The sequence below is a fragment of the Salvelinus namaycush genome, chromosome 2, assembly GCF_016432855.1.
Source record: "Salvelinus namaycush isolate Seneca chromosome 2, SaNama_1.0, whole genome shotgun sequence".
In the NCBI taxonomy this organism is placed as follows: Eukaryota; Metazoa; Chordata; class Actinopteri; order Salmoniformes; family Salmonidae; genus Salvelinus; species Salvelinus namaycush.
Genome location: NC_052308.1, coordinates 76,874,610 through 76,892,109, shown reverse-complemented (window position 1 = coordinate 76,892,109; position 17,500 = coordinate 76,874,610). Strand labels below are relative to the sequence as shown.

Here is a 17,500-nt window from a genome sequence, read left to right as displayed (position 1 = left end):
TGCTCAGGCACCAGCAGTTTTTTTTTCGCCTGGATAATACCTGCCAGCCTCGGATTGTTTTTCTCAACTACAACGGCGGATTCCTGCCGTAAACCCTGAACCATTACTCCTGATCATCACAGCTAGCTAGCTGCTACCGAGTGACCCAGCCCCGAAGCTAGCCCTGAGCCAGGCCCACCTCCCAGCCTACTCTGTGATCACCCCGCTACTCAGCCGATGCCTCCCGGAATCTACCCCCAACACGACTAGAATCCACTACTCCACGTGATACTTGCCGTAAACTCTGGACCTTTGCATTGGATTATCGCTGCTAGCTAGCTGCTACCGAGTGGCTATAGTGACTAATGTCCCTGCCCCGAAGCTAGCACCAGTTAGCCGCGAGCCAGGCGCATCTCCCGGCTAGCAAACAAAATTACTACAACTACAATACCTCTTTCGCCATCTGGCCTGGACCCTTTGTCAACACGGTGCCCCGCCGTACCACCACGACTGGTCCGCAGACGTAATTCCATCTGCTGTGCCCTCAACCAGCCTTTGCCGGACGCCGGAGCAGACCCTTTTACTTACCCCGGCCTGCTAACTTTAAACGCTGTGTCTCCCGCATGCTAGCGTAGTAACGACTACCCCGCGGGTTCCCTGTCTCATCTATTGCTGTCCACTGTACCCTATGATCACGTGGCTACATAGCTGATGCCTGCTGGACTGTTCATTTATCACGGTACTCCACTTTGTTTACTTTTTAGTTTATCTGTCAGCCCCAAATCAGGCCCAGTGTGTAGTTAACCTGTTGAGGCTGGGGGCGCTGTTGTCACTATTTATGGTAATCTTGTAATTTTTGAAACGGCTTCCTACAAAATTCTTGATCGTACAATATGCATATTATTATTATTATTGGATAGAAAACAGTCTATAGTTTCTATAGGAGTTGAAATTGTGTCTCTAAGTGGAACAGAACCCATTCTACAGCAATTTCCCTGACATGGAGTCAGATTTCAGAAATTTTGGCCACTGTTCTGGAGTCAGTTTTAAAGCCAATGTTATTCCTATGAGTATACGGACACTGCTTACGTCTTCCCCTGGATGCCTTTACGTGATGACGATTTGAATGGGGTCGATTGCGCGTTCACAGGCACTATAAATTAAAAAACCCTGTAGCTAGTCACTCTTTTGGAGCTGCGTCATGCGCCTGGAGGACACCGACCCGCACCTGTTCCAAGCATTAGTGTTGGGAGTAATCTTTCTCCGGTCATGTTAAGACTCGTTATAGGAGTTAAAAACATCATAAGGTAGTTAATTTAAAGCGTTTTATAGCAATTTATATCCGTTTAGTGCGATTTTGGGACATTTATTTCTGAAACGCTGTGAATCGCTGGGCACGCTTCCAGTTCATGCTGAACGCAGTTGGCATTTCCACATGGCAAGAGGACAGCTTTCCACCAAAAGACGATTAGACCCAAGAAAGGATCCTTTGCCCAAGATACTGATGGAAGAACAGCTCAAAGTAGGACATTTTTATTATGATAAATCGTGTTTCTGTCGAAAAATGTTAGTGGCTTAGGACGCCATGTTTTTTGACGTAGCTTCGCTTGGCGCAAACTGTATTGAAAAGTAAGGATAATTTTAAAAATGTAATTCCGCGATTGTATTAAGAATTAAATTGTCTATCAATCGCTGTCCACCCTATATTTTTTAGTCACGTTTATGAGTATTTATGTATACGAGTAGATCACTGTCTAATATGGCGCACGGACATTTTCTCACCAGCTGGGCTACTTTCCCCATTGTCTAACCATGATTTTGGTGGCTAAATATGCACATTTTCGAACAAACTGTATATGCATGTTGTAATGTACAGGGGTGTCATCTGAAGAATTCTGAGAAGGTTAGTGAAAAAATAATATATTTTGGCGATGTTTACGTTATCGCTCACTTTGGCTAGAATTAATGCTGGGGTAATGTTTGCACATGTGCTATGCTAATATAACGATTTATTGTGTTTTCGCTGTAAGACACTTAGAAAATCTGAAATATTGTCTGTATTCACAGGATCTGTGTCTTTCGATTAGTGTATGCTGTGTATTTTTACGAAATGTTTGATGATTAGTAAGTAGGTAAACACGTTGCTCTATGTAGTTATTCTAGTCCATTTGTGACGGTGGGTGCAATTGTAACCTATGCCATCTACCTGAAATATGCACATTTTTCTAACAAAACCTATCCCATACCATAAATATGTTATCAGACTGTCATCTGATTAGTTTTTTTCTTGGTTAGGGGCTATAAATATCTTAGTTTAGCCGAATTGGTGATAGCTACTGGTGTTGGTGGACAAATAAAAGATGGTGGATTATGATAATGTGTTTTTGGGTAACAGATTTACATCTTTACATATTGTGTCTTCCCTGTAAAACATTTTAGAAATCGGACATGTTGGCTGGATTCACAAGATCTGTGTCTTTCATTAGCTGTATTGGACTTTAATGTGTGAAAGTTAAATATTTAAAAAAAATATTTTTTTTGAATTTCGCGGCTCTGCCTTTTCAGTGGGGGTGGGGGGGGAGTGCCGCTAGCGGCACCCTCATCCTAGACAGGTTAACCGACCCTCTCTGCCCATTCATCGCCATTTTACCTGTTGTTGTTTTAGCTGATTAGCTGTTGTTGTCTCACCCGTTGTTGTCTTAGCTAGCTCTCCCAATCAACACCTGTGATTGCTTCATGCCTCGCTTTATGTCTCTCACAAATGTCAATATGCCTTGTATACTGTTGTTTAGGATAGTTATCATTGTTTCATTTTACTGCGGAGCCCCTAGTCCCACTCAACATGCCTCAGATACCTCCTTTGTCCCACCTCCCACACATGCAGTGACCTCATCCAGTATAACCAGCGAGACCAGAGATGCAACCTCTCTTATCATCACTCAGTGCCTGGGCTTACCTCCGCTGTACCCGCACCCCACCATACGCCTGTCTGCACATTATGCCCTGAATCTTTTCTACCACGCCCAGAAATCTGATCCTTTTATTCCTTGTCCCCAACGCTCTAGGCGACCAGTTTTGATAGCCTTTAGCCGCACCCTCATCCTACTACTCCTCTGTTCCTCGGGTGATGTGGAGGTTAACCCAGGCCCTGCGTGTCCAAAGGCACTCTCATTTGTTGACTTCTGTAACCGTAAAAGCCTTGGTTTCATGCATGTTAACATCCAAAGCCTCCTCCCTAAGTTTGTTTTATTCACTGCTTTCGCACACTCCTCCAACCCTGATGTCCTCGCCGTGTCTGAATCCTGGCTGAGGAAGGCCACCAACAATTCTGAGATTTCCATACCCAACTACAACATTTTTTATCTAGATAGAACTGCCGAAGGGGGAGGAGCTGCAATCTACTGCAGAGATAGCTTGCAATATTCTGACAAACTTTCCAGGTCTATGCCCAAACAGTTCAAGCTTCTTAGTTTAAAAATGAATCTCTCCAGAAATAAGTCTCTCACTGTTGCTGCCTGTTATAGACCCCCCTCAGCTCCCAGCTGTGCCCTGGACACCATATGTGAATTGAATGCCCCTCATCTAGCTTCAGAGTTTGTTCTGTTAGGTGACCTAAACCGGGATATGCTTAACACCCCAGCAGTCATACAATCTAAGCTAGATGCCCTCAACCTCACACAAATTATCAAGGAACTCACCAGGTACAACCCTAAATCCGTAAACATGGGCACCCTCATAGATTCTATCCTGACCAACTTGCCCTCCAAATACACCTCTGCTGTTTTCAATCAGGATCTCAGAGATCCGCGGTCAAACGACCACCCCTCATCACTGTCAAACGCTCCCTAAAACACTTCTGCGAGCCGGCCTTTCTAATCGTCCTGGCCCGGGTATCCTGGAAGGATATTGACCTCATCCCATCAGTAGAGGATGCCTGGTCGTTCTTTAAAAGTAATTTTATCACCATCTTAAATAAGCATGCCTCTTTCAAAAAAAGTAGAATTAAGAACAGATATAGCCCTTAGTTCACTCCAGACCTGACTGCCCTTGACTGGCACAAAAACATCCTGTGGCGGACTGCAATAGCATCGAATAGTCCCCGCGATATGCAACTATTCAGGGAAGTCAGGAACCAATACACGCAGTCAGTCTAGAAAGTTAGCTTTTTCAAACAGAAATTTGAATCCTGTAGCTCTGACTCCAAAAAGTTTTGGGACACTGTAAAGTCCATGGAGAACAAGGACACCTCCTCCCAGCTGCCCACTGCACTGACACTAGGTAACATGATCACCACCGATAAATCCATGATAATCTAAACTTTCAATACGCATTTCTCTACGGCTGGCAATGCTTTCCTCCTGGCTACCCCATCCCCGGCCAACAGCACCGCATCCCCCGCAGCTACTTGCCTAAGCCTCCCCAGCTTCTCCTTCCCCCAAATCCAGATAGCAGATGTTCTGAAAGAGCTGCAAACAGCTCAGCCACGCTCAAGGCACTAAACGATATCATAACCGCCATCGATAAAAGACAATACTGTGCAGCCATCTTCATCGACCTGGCTAAGGCTTTCGACTCTGTCAATCATCGTATTCTTATCGGCAGACTCAACAGCCTTGGGTTCTCAAATGATTGCCTCGCCTGGTTCACTAACTACTTCTCAGGTAGAGTTCAGTGTGTCAAATCGGAGGGCCTGTTGTCCGGACCTCTGGCAGTCTCTATGGGGGTTCCACAGGGTTCAATTCTCGGGCCGACTCTTTTCTCTGTATATATCAACAATGTCGCTCTGGCTGCGGGTGATTCCCTGATCCACCTCTACGCAGATGACACCATTATGTATACATCTGGCCCTTCTTTGGACACTGTGTTAACTTCTTTGGGATAGGGGGCGGTATTTTGACGTCCGGATGAAAAGCGTGCCCAAAGTAAACTGCCTGCTACTCAGGCCCAGAAGCTAGGATATGCATATTGAGGACACTGGTCACGATAACAACACCCACCCGTAGCACGCGCTCCAGCAGGTATATCTCACTGGTCATCTCCAAAGCCTACACCTGCTTTGGCCGCCTTTCCTTCCAGTTCTCTGCAGCCAATGACTGGAACGAATTGCAAAAATCGCTGAAGCTGGAGACTTATATTTCCTTCACTAACTTTAAACATCAGCTATCTGAGAGGCTAACCGATCGCTGCAGCTGTACATAGACCATCTGTAAATAGCCCATCCAATCTACCTACCTCATCCCTATATTGTTTTTATTTACTTTGCTGCTCTTTTGCACACCAGTATCACTACTTACACACCATCATCATCATCTGATCATCATAATCTGCTCATCTATCACTCCAGTGTTAATATGCTAAATTGTAATTACTTGGCTACTATGGCCTATTTATTGCCTTACCTCCTCACGCCATTTGCACACACTGTATATAGACTTTCTTTTTTTCTATTGTGTTATTGACTGTAAGTTTATTCCATATGCTTTTTTATTCCATATGTAACTCTGTGGTGTTGTTTGTGTTGCACTGCTTTGCTTTATCTTGGCCAGGTCGCAGTTGTAAATTAGAACATGTTCTCAACATAAAGGTGAAATAAAAATGTAAAAATTGTTGTGTTGATAACTAGTTAGCCATGGAAGCTACAGTTGGTAATTGGTAAGCACCCATAATATATCTAACCTAGAAATATAATCTATCGAACATTCCTCCTCATTCAAGTTAACAATGGCATAATAGGTGGACTAAAACTATCTCTAGCTGGAACAGATATCTAGCAGATATCTCAGAGCGTTCACCTTCAGACTGTAGTCTGTTGTCTCTCTCCGTCTCCTTATGCTCCTCCTCTTTCTTTTCTTTCTCGCAGGTTGTCCAAAAACCGAATATTCTTCATCTCTCTTTGTCTTGTCTGTTCCTCTGTGGTTTCCCTCCCTCTCTCTCTCCCTCACTCTCCCTCTCTCCCTTCTTTCCGTTATTCCTTCATTCTTTATTCGTCTGCCTCTCTTCCCAGTGTTTTCCCTCCCTCTCTCTCTCTCTGTTTCTCTCTCTCTCTCTCTCTGTCCCCATGTCTCTCTCCCTGTCGCCTCCCCTCTCCTCCACCTAGAGTGGGAGATTAGCTGGGTCAGAAGGGTAGGGTGAGTCAGACACTGAGAATATCACCTGTGTGGGAGACAGGGAGATATAGAAGAAAGAGAGAGAGACAGAGAGAGAGAGAGAGAGAGACAGAGAGAGGTAAGTCAGCTAAACCCCAGAGGATCAACTACACTAATCACATTATATCAGAAGGAGAGGGGATAAGAGAGATGTGAGTGGTGAAGAGAGTGGTGAGAGAAGAGAGTGGTGCTGTGTCCAGACTCTGTGTGTGTGTGTGTGTATGTGTGTATGTGCGTGCGTGCGTGCGTGCGTGCGTGCGTGCGTGTGGGTGGGTGTGAGCTGACTGTGGTGTTAAATGATTACTATGAAGTGTGCTGATGTTAATCCAATAAGAAACACAGGCTGAAAATACCTGCAGACTAATCTCATAGAGTGAGAGGGGGGGGGTTCCACCCTTCCCTTGGCATGCTCTTGGTGCAGCTAGATTCTACTGTGATACAACTAGATACATCATTCTGTATACTTCTGGCCCTTCTTTGGACACTGTGTTAACTAACCTCGAGACGTGCTTCAATGACATACAACTCTCCTTCCGTGGCCTCCAACTGCTCTTAAATGCAAGTAAAACTAAATGCACGCTCTTCAACCGATCACTGCCCACACCTGCCCGCCCGTCCAGCATCTCTACTCGGGACGGTTCTGACTTAGAATACGTGGACAACTACAAATACCTAGGTGTCTGGCTAGACTGTAAACTCTCCATCCAGAATCACATTAAGCATCTCCAAACCAAATTAAATCTAGAATTGGCTTCCAATAACTGTAACGAACTGCAAAAATCACTGAAGTTGGAGACTCATATCTCCCTCACTAGCTTTAAGCACCGGCTGTCAGAGCAGCTCACAGATCACTGCACCTGTACATAGCCCATCTGTAAACAGCCCATCCAACTACCTCATCCCCATACTGTATTTATTTATTTATCTTGCTCCTTTGCACCCCAGTATCTCTACTTGCACATTCATCTTCTGCACATCTACCATTCCAGTGTGTAATTGCTATATTGTAATTACTTCGCCACCATGGCCTATTTATTGCCTTAACTCCCTTATCTTACCTCATTTGCACTCACTGTATATAGACATTTTGTTTTCTTTTGTTCTACTGTATTGACTGTATATTTTGTTTATTCCATGTGTAACTCTGTTGTTGTATGTGTCGAATTGCTATGCTTTATCTTGGCCAGGTCGCAGTTGTAAATGATAACTTGTTCTCAACTAGCCTAACTGGTTAAATAAAGGTGAAATAAAAAATAAATAAAAAACTGCTTGACGATTTTTGTAATACAGACTCAAAAGAGATTAACTGTAGCGCCCCTGTGTGGTGTGATAAGGAATTGCACATATAACACAGAATGTGGGAGTGAACCAGGGGTATCTTCATAGATGTGGGAAGTAGGGGTCCTGAGGGTGCTGCAGCCTCCCCTGAAAATTCGGAATAAACAAATAGGAGGTATGGCTAAGCAAGCACAGTGATGTTCTCTATAAGAAATAATTATCAGAATCATAATAATCACACACACACACACACCACACACACACACACACACACACACACACACACACACACACACACACACCTGTTAGAACCAATTGACTAACTGAAACTGAACCCACCAACCTTCCCATTGGACTGTTTCTTCTTCTCCTCTTTAGAGTCGTTGGGACTGTTTCTTCTTCTCCTCTTTAGAGTCGTTGGGACTGTTTCTTCTTCTCCTTTTTAGAGTCGTTGGGACTGTTTCTTCTTCTCCTCTTTAGAGTCGTTGGGACTGTTTCTTCTTCTCCTTTTTAGAGTCGTTGGGACTGTTTCTTCTTCTCCTTTTTAGAGTCGTTGGGACTGTTTCTTCTTCTCCTTTTTAGAGTCGTTGGGACTGTTTCTTCTTCTCCTCTTTAGAGTCGTTGGGACTGTTTCTTCTTCTCCTTTTTAGAGTCGTTGGGACTGTTTCTTCTTCTCCTCTTTAGAGTCGTTGGGACTGTTTCTTCTTCTCCTTTTTAGAGTCGTTGGGACTGTTTCTTCTTCTCCTCTTTAGAGTCATTGGGACTGTTTCTTCTTCTCCTCTTTAGAGTCATTGGGACTGTTTCTTCTCCTCCTCTTTAGAGTCATTGGGACTGTTTCTTCTTCTCCTCTTTAGAGTCATTGGGACCGTTTCTTCTTCTCCTCTTTAGAGTCATTGGGACTGTTTCTTCTTCTCCTCTTTAGAGTCGTTGGGACTGTTTCTTCTTCTCCTCTTTAGAGTCGTTGGGACTGGACTGCATAACTCTTTGTGACCTGAAGGAGGAGCCGTCTCCAGAGACTGTAGCAGAGCATCCTCCAGTAGCACCCCACTGTTGGGGATCCTGGGAGAGGAGAGGAGGGGTGCACAGGTCAAGAACAAGGGGATACAACCATGGAGTAGATTTGGATCCATCGACAGGAAGTGACGCGTGTTCTTACAGGATGTTGCAGTAAGGGTCTGCGTCTCACAGCTGGTTCTGCACACGCTCCAGGAGATAGGAACAGGAGTGGCGTCTGTAGAGGGGCGTGAAGTCCTTCATCACGCCAGTCGTTCAGCCTGCAGGTACACACCATAGAGGTAGATAGAGGATCCTTCTTTAGGCACATCACACACACCAGGGTGTATTCATTAGTCACACAGTGGCAAAACGTTTAGCAAAGGAAACAAACATTTATATTTGACAAATTCAGGTATGTCCTTTCCAGTTTCATTCTGTTTCATTCGGTTCCTAGTGAGTAAACCCCAGCAGAAAGTTTGTTGTGCTTGAGGACAATAGAGGTAGATAGAGAGTCCTTTTTTGCAGGTGTGCCACTATAGCAATGCCCATTATAGAGCGACTGAGCCGTAAAAAATAACTTCTCTGGTTGAAAACGTGGCATCGAATGAGTCAGATTGTTTTTTTTTCTAGTTGCAAAATTGACTACAAAACGTAAATAGGATTTTTGGTCATAAAGTCAGTACATTCAAAACAGAGTTTTATGAGATTTGTGTAACTGAGGATGCCTCAACTCACATGATGGTTGGGCTTGGGGACTGGATTTAAATCCTGCCCACACGGGGCCACTGCCTGGCAATAACCTGGATCACATGAGGGTTGGGCTTGGGGATTGGATTTAAATCCTGCCCACACGGGGCCACTGCCTGGCAATAACCTGGATCACATGAGGGTTGGGCTTGGGGATTGGATTTAAATCCTGCCCACACGGAGCCACTGCCTGGCAATAACCTGGATCACATGAGGGTTGGGCTTGGGGATTGGATTTAAATCCTGCCCACACGGGGCCACTGCCTGGCAATAACCTGGATCACATGAGGGTTGGGCTTGGGGATTGGATTTAAATCCTGCCCACACGGGGCCACTGCCTGGCAATAACCTGGATCACATGAGGGTTGGGCTTGGGGATTGGATTTAAATCCTGCCCACACGGGGCCACTGCCTGGTATTAACCTGGATCACATGAGGGTTGGGCTTGGGGATTGGATTTAAATCCTGCACACGGGGCCACTGCCTGGCAATAACCTGGATCACAGATGCCCGGTGTGCTGCGGTGCACGCTATCCAATCGCTCTCCAGAATCAACTTACAACCCGCCCATTTATTTACAGACAGCCAAACGAACCATTAGCACGCCTCGGACTCATCTGGACAGTCGTATATAAAACACACACATGTTATGTTGAAAGAAGAAGAGTTGTTTTTCTTTAAAAATGGATTGTGGTTTTTCCAACTGAAACACGGTCGCATTGCTGAGCTAACGTCTCCAAACACAACTGTTATCGAAGACACCACTCTATAAATGACCAAATTCAGAACACTCAGAGCTTGAGATTCTTGACCAATCACGTTCACATTGTCATGCTGCATCACACGGACGGTACGGTGGCAGTTTGGAATATCACACCCACATCAAACCACACCCCCCCCAACAACCAGCTATCACTTGTGAGAAATAGACAGTGAGAGTGATGGGGAGAAAGAGAGAGATGAAGAGAGAGACAGAGAGAGTGATGGGGAGAAAGAGAGGGATGAAGAGAGAGACAGAGAGAGTGATGGGGAGAAAGAGAGAGATGAAGAGAGAGAGACAGAGAATTCTCTTTCCCTTGTGAGAAATAGACAGTGAGAGTGATGGGGAAAAAGAGCGAGATGAAGAGAGACAGAGCATTCTCTTTCCCTGAGATGGTTATCTGCCCTGCTGCAATGTTGGAAAACGCCCTGTGTGTTGAGCTTGTTGAGCCAGTAAAAAAGTCAACCAGTCAACCAGTCAACCAGTCAACCAGTCAACCAGTCAACCAGTCAACCAGTCAACCAGTCAACCAGTCAACCAATCAACCAGTCAACCAGTCAACCAGTCAACCAGTCAACCAGTCAACCAGTCAATCAGTCAACCAGTAAACCAGTCAACCAGTCAACCAGTCAACCAATAAACCAGTCAACCAATAAACCAGTCAACCAATAAACCAGTCAACCAATAAACCAGTCAACCAATAAACCAGTCAACCAATAAACCAGTCAACCAATAAACCAGTCAACCAATAAACCAGATAACCAATAAACCAGATAACCAATAAACCAGATAACCAATAAACCAGATAACCAGATAACCAATAAACCAGATAACCAATAAACCAGATAACCAATAAACCAGATAACCAATAAACCAGATAACCAATAAACCAGATAACCAATAAACCAGATAACCAATAAACCAGATAACCAATAAACCAGATAACCAATAACCCAATAAACCAATAAACCTGTCACGATCGTGTGGCGGATTGACGGACCAAAACGCAGCATTTGGAAAATAAGCCATCTTCTTTTATTTTAAAGATGACGAAGAATAAACACGAAACACTTAATACAAACTAACAAAACAACAAACGATCGTGAAGCTAATAAACGTCGTGCACATACACAGGCTACAAACGTTCTGACATAGACAACTACTCACAACCAATGAGAGCCTATGGCTACCCTAAATAAGGCTCCCAATCAGAGACAACCGAAATCAGCTGTCTCTAATTGGGAACTCATTCAGGTAACCATAGACTCTCCTAGACGACTAAACATACATAGACAACACTAGACACATGTACTCAACACAAACCCATATACTATACCCAACAACCCCTTTACCATAGAAACACCCAAAACCAACAAAACACAAACATTCCCCATGTCACACCCTGACCTAACTAAAATAATAAAGAAAACAAAGAATACTAAGGCCAGGGCGTGACATAACCCCCCCCCTTAAGGTGCGAACTCCGGGCGCACCATTACACAGTCTAGGGGAGGGTCTGGGTGGGCTTCCATCCACGGTGGCGGCTCCGGCTCTGGTCGTGGTCCCCACGTCACCACAGTCCCTAACCACCTCCTTAGCTTCCTCAAAATGACCCCTCTCCACATTAACCCCATTGCATTAAGGGGCAGTTCCGGACTAAGGGGCAGCTCCGGACTAAGGGGCAGTACCAGGGTAAGGGGCAGTACCAGGGTAAGGGGCAGTACCAGGGTCAGGGGCAGTACCAGGGTAAGGGGCAGCTCCGGACTGAGGAATGGCAGCTCCGGACTGAGGAATGGCAGCTCCGGACTGAGGAATGGCAGCTCCGGACTGAGGAATGGCAGCTCCGGACTGAGGAATGGCAGCTCCGGACTGAGGAATGGCAGCTCCGGACTGAAGAATGGCAGCTCCGGACTGAGGAATGGCAGCTCCGGACTGAGGAATGGCAGCTCCGGACTGAGGAATGGCAGCTCCGGACTGAGGGACGGCCCATGGCTGGCTGACGGATCTGGCTGCTCATGGCTGGCTGACGGATCTGGCTGCTCATGGCTAGCTGACGGATCTGGCTGCTCATGGCTAGCTGACGGATCTGGCTGCTCATGGCTGGCTGACGGATCTGGCTGCTCATGGCTGGCTGACGGATCTGGCTGCTCATGGCTGGCTGACGGATCTGGCTGCTCATGGCTAGCTGACGGATCTGGCTGCTCATTGCTGGCTGACGGATCTGGCTGCTCATGGCTAGCTGACGGATCTGGCTGCTCATGGCTAGCTGACGGATCTGGCTGCTCATGGCTAGCTGACGGATCTGGCTGCTCAAGGCTAGCTGACGGATCTGGCTGCTCATGGCTGGCTGACGGATCTGGCTGCTCATGGCTGGCTGACGGATCTGGCTGCTCATGGCTGGCTGACGGATCTGGCTGCTCATGGCTAGCTGACGGATCTGGCTGCTCATGGCTAGCTGACGGATCTGGCTGCTCATGGCTAGCTGACGGATCTGGCTGCTCATGGCTAGCTGACGGATCTGGCTGCTCATGGCTGGCTGACGGATCTGGCTGCTCATGGCTGGCTGACGGATCTGGCTGCTCATGGCTGGCTGACGGATCTGGCTGCTCATGGCTGGCTGACGGATCTGGCTGCTCATGGCTGGCTGACGGATCTGGCTGCTCATGGCTGGCTGACTGATCTGGCTGCTCCTGTCTGGTTGGCGGCTCTTGCAGATCCTGTCTGGTTGGCGGCTCTGGCAGATCCTGTCTGGTTGGCGGCTCTGGCAGATCCTGTCTGGTTGGCGGCTCTGGCAGATCCTGTCTGGTTGGCGGCTCTGGCAGATCCTGTCTGGTTGGCGGCTCTGGCAGATCCTGTCTGGTTGGCGGCTCTGGCAGATCCTGTCTGACGGACGGCTCTAGCGGCTCCTGTCTGGCTGGCGGCTCTAGCGGCTCCTGTCTGGCGGACGGCTCATTGGGCTCATGGCAGACGGGCGGCTTTGCAGGCTCATGGCAGACGGGCGGCTTTGCAGGCTCATGGCAGACGGATGGCTCAGATGGCGCTGGGGAGACGGATGGCTCAGATGGCGCTGGGGAGACGGATGGCTCAGATGGCGCTGGGGAGACGGATGGCTCAGATGGCGCTGGGGAGACGGATGGCTCAGATGGCGCTGGGGAGACGGATGGCTCAGATGGCGCTTGGCAGACGGGCAGTTCAGTCATCGCTGTGCAGACGGCAGACTCCTGCCGGCTGAGGCGCACTGTAGGCCTGGTGCGTGGTGCCGGGACTGGTGGCACCGGGCTGGGGACACGCATCTCAGGGCTAGTGCGGGGAGCAGCAACAGGACGCACAGGACTCTGGGGACACACAGGAGGCTTGGTGCGTGGTTTAGGCACTGGTGGTAAAGGGCAGGAGACACGCACCATATAGCTAGTGCGTGGAGGAGGCACTGGTGGTACTGGGTTGGGGCGGGGAGGTGGCGCCGGAAATACCGGACCGTGCAGGCGTACTGGCTCCCTTGAACGCCGAGCCTGCCCAACCTTACCTGGTTGTATGCTCCCCGTCGCCTGACCAGTGCGGGGAGGTGGAATAACCCGCACCGGCCTATGTAGGCGAACCGGGGACACCATGCGTAAGGCTGGTGCCATGTACGCCGGCCCGAGGAGACGCACTGGTGACCAGATGCGTTGGGCCGGCTTCATGACATACGGCTCAACGCTCAGTCTAGCCCGGCCGATACGTGGAGCTGAAATGTACCGAACCGGGCTATGCACGCGTACAGGAGACACCGTGCGCTCTACTGCGTAACACGGTGTCTGCCCGTACTCTCGCTCTCCACGGTAAGTACAGGGAGTAGGCGCAGGTTTCCTACCTGACTTCGCCACACTCCCTTTAAGGCCCCCCCCCAAGAAATTTTTGGGTTGTACTCACGGGTTTCCAGCCTTGTCTCCGTGCTGCCTCCTCATATCTCCTCCTCTCGGCTTTAGCTGCCTCCAGCTCTTCACGAGGAAGGCGATATTCTCCCGGTTGTGCCCACGGCCCCTTACCATCCAGTATCTCCTCCCATGTCCACGAATCCTGTGTAGGTGGGTCCTGTTGCCGCTTTCCATGCCGCTTGGTCCTGTAATGGTGAGTAGTTCTGTCACGATCGTGTGGAGGAGAGACGGACCAAAACGCAGCTTTAGGAAAATAAGCCATCTTCTTTTATTTTAAAGACGACGAAGAATAAACACGAAACACTTAATACAAACTAACAAAACAACAAACGATCGTGAAGCTAATAAACGTCGTGCACATACACAGGCTACAAACGTTCTGACATAGACAACTACTCACAACCAATGAGAGCCTATGGCTACCCTAAATAAGGCTCCCAATCAGAGACAACCGAAATCAGCTGTCTCTAATTGGGAACTCATTCAGGTAACCATAGACTCTCCTAGACAACTAAACATACATAGACAACACTAGACACATGTACTCCACACAAACCCATATACTATACCCAACAACCCCTTTACCATAAAAACACCCAAAACCAACAAAACACAAACATTCCCCATGTCACACCCTGACCTAACTAAAATAATAAAGAAAACAAAGAATACTAAGGCCAGGGCGTGACAAAACCAGTAAACCAGTAAACCAGTAAACCAGTAAACCAGTAAACCAGTAAACCAGTGAACCAGTGAACCAGTAAACCAGTAAACCAGTAAACCAGTGAACCAGTAAACCAGTAAACCAGTAAACCAGTAAACCAGTAAACCAGTAAACCAGAGGTGTCCAACTCAACCAGGGGTGTACCTGTGGAACGATTGTTAAGACACTAACAGCTTACAGACGGTAAGCAATTAAGGACAGTTATCAATACTTCGGACACTAAAGAGACCTTTCTACTGACTCTGAAAAACACCAAAAGAAAGATGACCAGGGTCCCTGCTCATCGGTGTGAATGTGCCTTAGGCATGCTGCAAGGAGGCATGAGGACTGCACATGTGACCAGGGCAATAAATTGCAATGTCTGTGTAACGGATGTGAAATGGCTAGCTAGTTAGCGGGTACGCGCTAGTAGCATTTCAATCAGTTACGTCACTTGCTCTGAGACTTAAGTAGTGTTGCCCCTTGCTCTGCAAGGGCCGCGGCCTTTGTGGAGCGATGGGTAACGATGCTTCGTGGGCGACCGTTGTTAATGTGTGCAGAGGGTCCCTGGTTCGCGCCCGTGTCGGGGCGAGGGGACAACGCAAAGTTAAACTGTTACATTGATGCTGTTGACCCGGATCACTGGTTGCTGCGGGAAAGGAGGAGGTTGAAAGGGGGGTGAGTGTAACGGATGTGAAATGGCTAGCTAGTTAGCGGGTACGCGCTAGTAGCATTTCAATCAGTTATGTCACTTGCTCTGAGACTTAAGTAGTGTTGCCCCTTGCTCTGCAAGGGCCGCGGCCTTTGTGGAGCGATGGGTAATGATGCTTCGTGGGCAACCGTTGTTGATGTGTGCAGAGGGTCCCTGGTTCGCGCCCATGTCGGGGCGAGGGGACGGCGTAAAGTTATACTGTTACATCTGTACTGTGAGACACCTAAGACAGCTCTACAGGGAGACAGGACGGACAGCTGATCGTCCTCGCAGTGGCAGACCACGTGTAACAACACCTGCACAGGACCGATACATCCGAACATCACACCTGCGGGACAGGTACAGGATGGCAACACCAACTGCCCAAGTTACACCAGAAACGCACAATCCCTCCATCAGTGCTCAGACTGTCTCCGCAATAGGCTGAGAGAGGCTGGACTGAGGGCTTGTAGGCCTGTTGTAAGGCAGGTCTTCACCAGACATCACTGGCAACAACGTCACCTATGGACACAAACCCATCGTCGCTGGACCAGACAGGACTGGCAAAAAGTGCTCTTCACTGACGAGTCGCGGTTTTGTCTCACCAGGGGTGATGCTCGGATTCGTGTTTATCATTGAAGGAATGAGCGTTACACCGAGGCCTGTACTCTGGAGCGGGATCAATTTGGAGGTGGAGGGTCCGTCATGGTCTGGGGCGGTGTGTCACAGCATCATCGGACTGAGCTTGTTGTCATTGCAGGCAATCTCAACGCTGTGCGTTACAGGGAAGACATCCTCCTCCCTCATGTGGTACCCTTCCTGCAGGCTCATCCTGACATGACCCTCCAGCATGTCAATGCCACCAGCCATACTGCTCGTTCTGTGTGTGATTTCCTGCAAGACAGGAATGTCAGTGTTCTGCCATGGCCAGCGAAGAGCCCGGATCTAAATCTCATTGAGCACGTCTGGGACCTGCTGGATCGGAGGGAGAGGGCTAGGGGCATTCCCCCCAGAAATATCTGAGAACTTGCAGGTGCCTTGGTGGAAGAGTGGGGTAACATCTCACAGCAAGAACTGGCAAAGCTGGTGCAGTCCATGAGGAGGAGATGCACTGCAGTACTTAATGCAGCTGGTAGCCTCACCACTTTTGATTTTGACCCCCCCTTTGTTCAGGGACATATTATTCCATTTCTGTTTGCCACATGTCTGTGGAATTTGTTCAGTTTATGTCTCAGTGTTTGAATCGTGTTCTGTTCATACACATTTTTAGACATGTTAAGTTTGCTGAAAATAAACTCACTTGACAGTGAGAGGAGTTTATAATAATCACATAACATGTCTAAATCCTTAATTATATCATAAACAGTTATGACAAATGGAAATATTCTGAAGCCATTTCTTTTTTTCTGAATTCAAATTCTAAATGTTTTGTTTTTAAATTGGCAGTGTTTGCTGCATATTGACTAACCTCTCTGTCTCTCTGGAGATCCTGTGGATCTGGATCCACACACTTTACACCCAGATCTCATCCTGTCTGAGGATCTGACAGGAAGTGGTCAGAATCTTCCCAACAACCCAGAGAGGATGTATAAATATGGGGCGGTCCTTGGCTCTGGAATGTTTGACTCAGGACACCCCTGCTGAGAAGTGTTGGACTGTGAGTTTGTGGAGGAGTCGATGCCGTTGCCACCGGAGTTTCCAGAGAGCCTGTAAAAATAAAAGACAACCTACATACCAACCCAATTTTGAGCTATACGTTGTCTGAATGGTAATATTATTTGTAACAAGGAGGACTCTGAAGAGGATAGGGTGCCATTTGAGACTTACTGTAGATACATCCACATACGCTATAGTGCACTACGTAGGGAATAGGTTGCCATTTGAGACACAGACTTTTTGTTGCAATGAAGTCACGTCCTTGGTTGGTACCTGTGGGTTGAATCCTAATTTAAGCAGTGCACGTGGAAGCCGTACCTTACGTACCTCACATAGCTGGAGACTCAGACTGACACTCATGCTTGATTTAAGGGAATGTTCAGGTTACAAGCGACCATACCTGGGTTCAAATAGTATTTCCTTGTCTTTCCAATACTTTGACCGGTTGCTTTAGCCTGCCAGAAGTGCCAGATGGGCGGGGTTCTGGACTTTGAGACTTGCCTATGAGTTCAATTGCTGCCAGGCAAGCTCAATCAAGCCCAGATAAATTATTTGAAAGAAAGCAGATACTATTTGAACCCGGGTATGTTCGCTCGTAACCCGAAGAAGCATTTAATGAAGCATTAAATC

General features: G+C 47.6%; 1 protein-coding gene across 1 annotated transcript in view; it reads right to left on the bottom strand.

Annotated features, from left to right (window-relative positions):
- The window catches only part of LOC120023590 (nucleoredoxin-like protein 1), an 11,407-nt gene extending 5,422 nt beyond the window's left edge, over positions 1 to 5,985 (bottom strand). Inside the window, exon 1 of the mRNA XM_038967627.1 lies at positions 5,772 to 5,985. The gene's annotated coding sequence lies outside the window, so the exon portion shown is untranslated. The remainder of the gene's footprint in view (positions 1 to 5,771) is intronic.
- Positions 5,986 to 17,500: the final 11,515 nt, after the last annotated feature.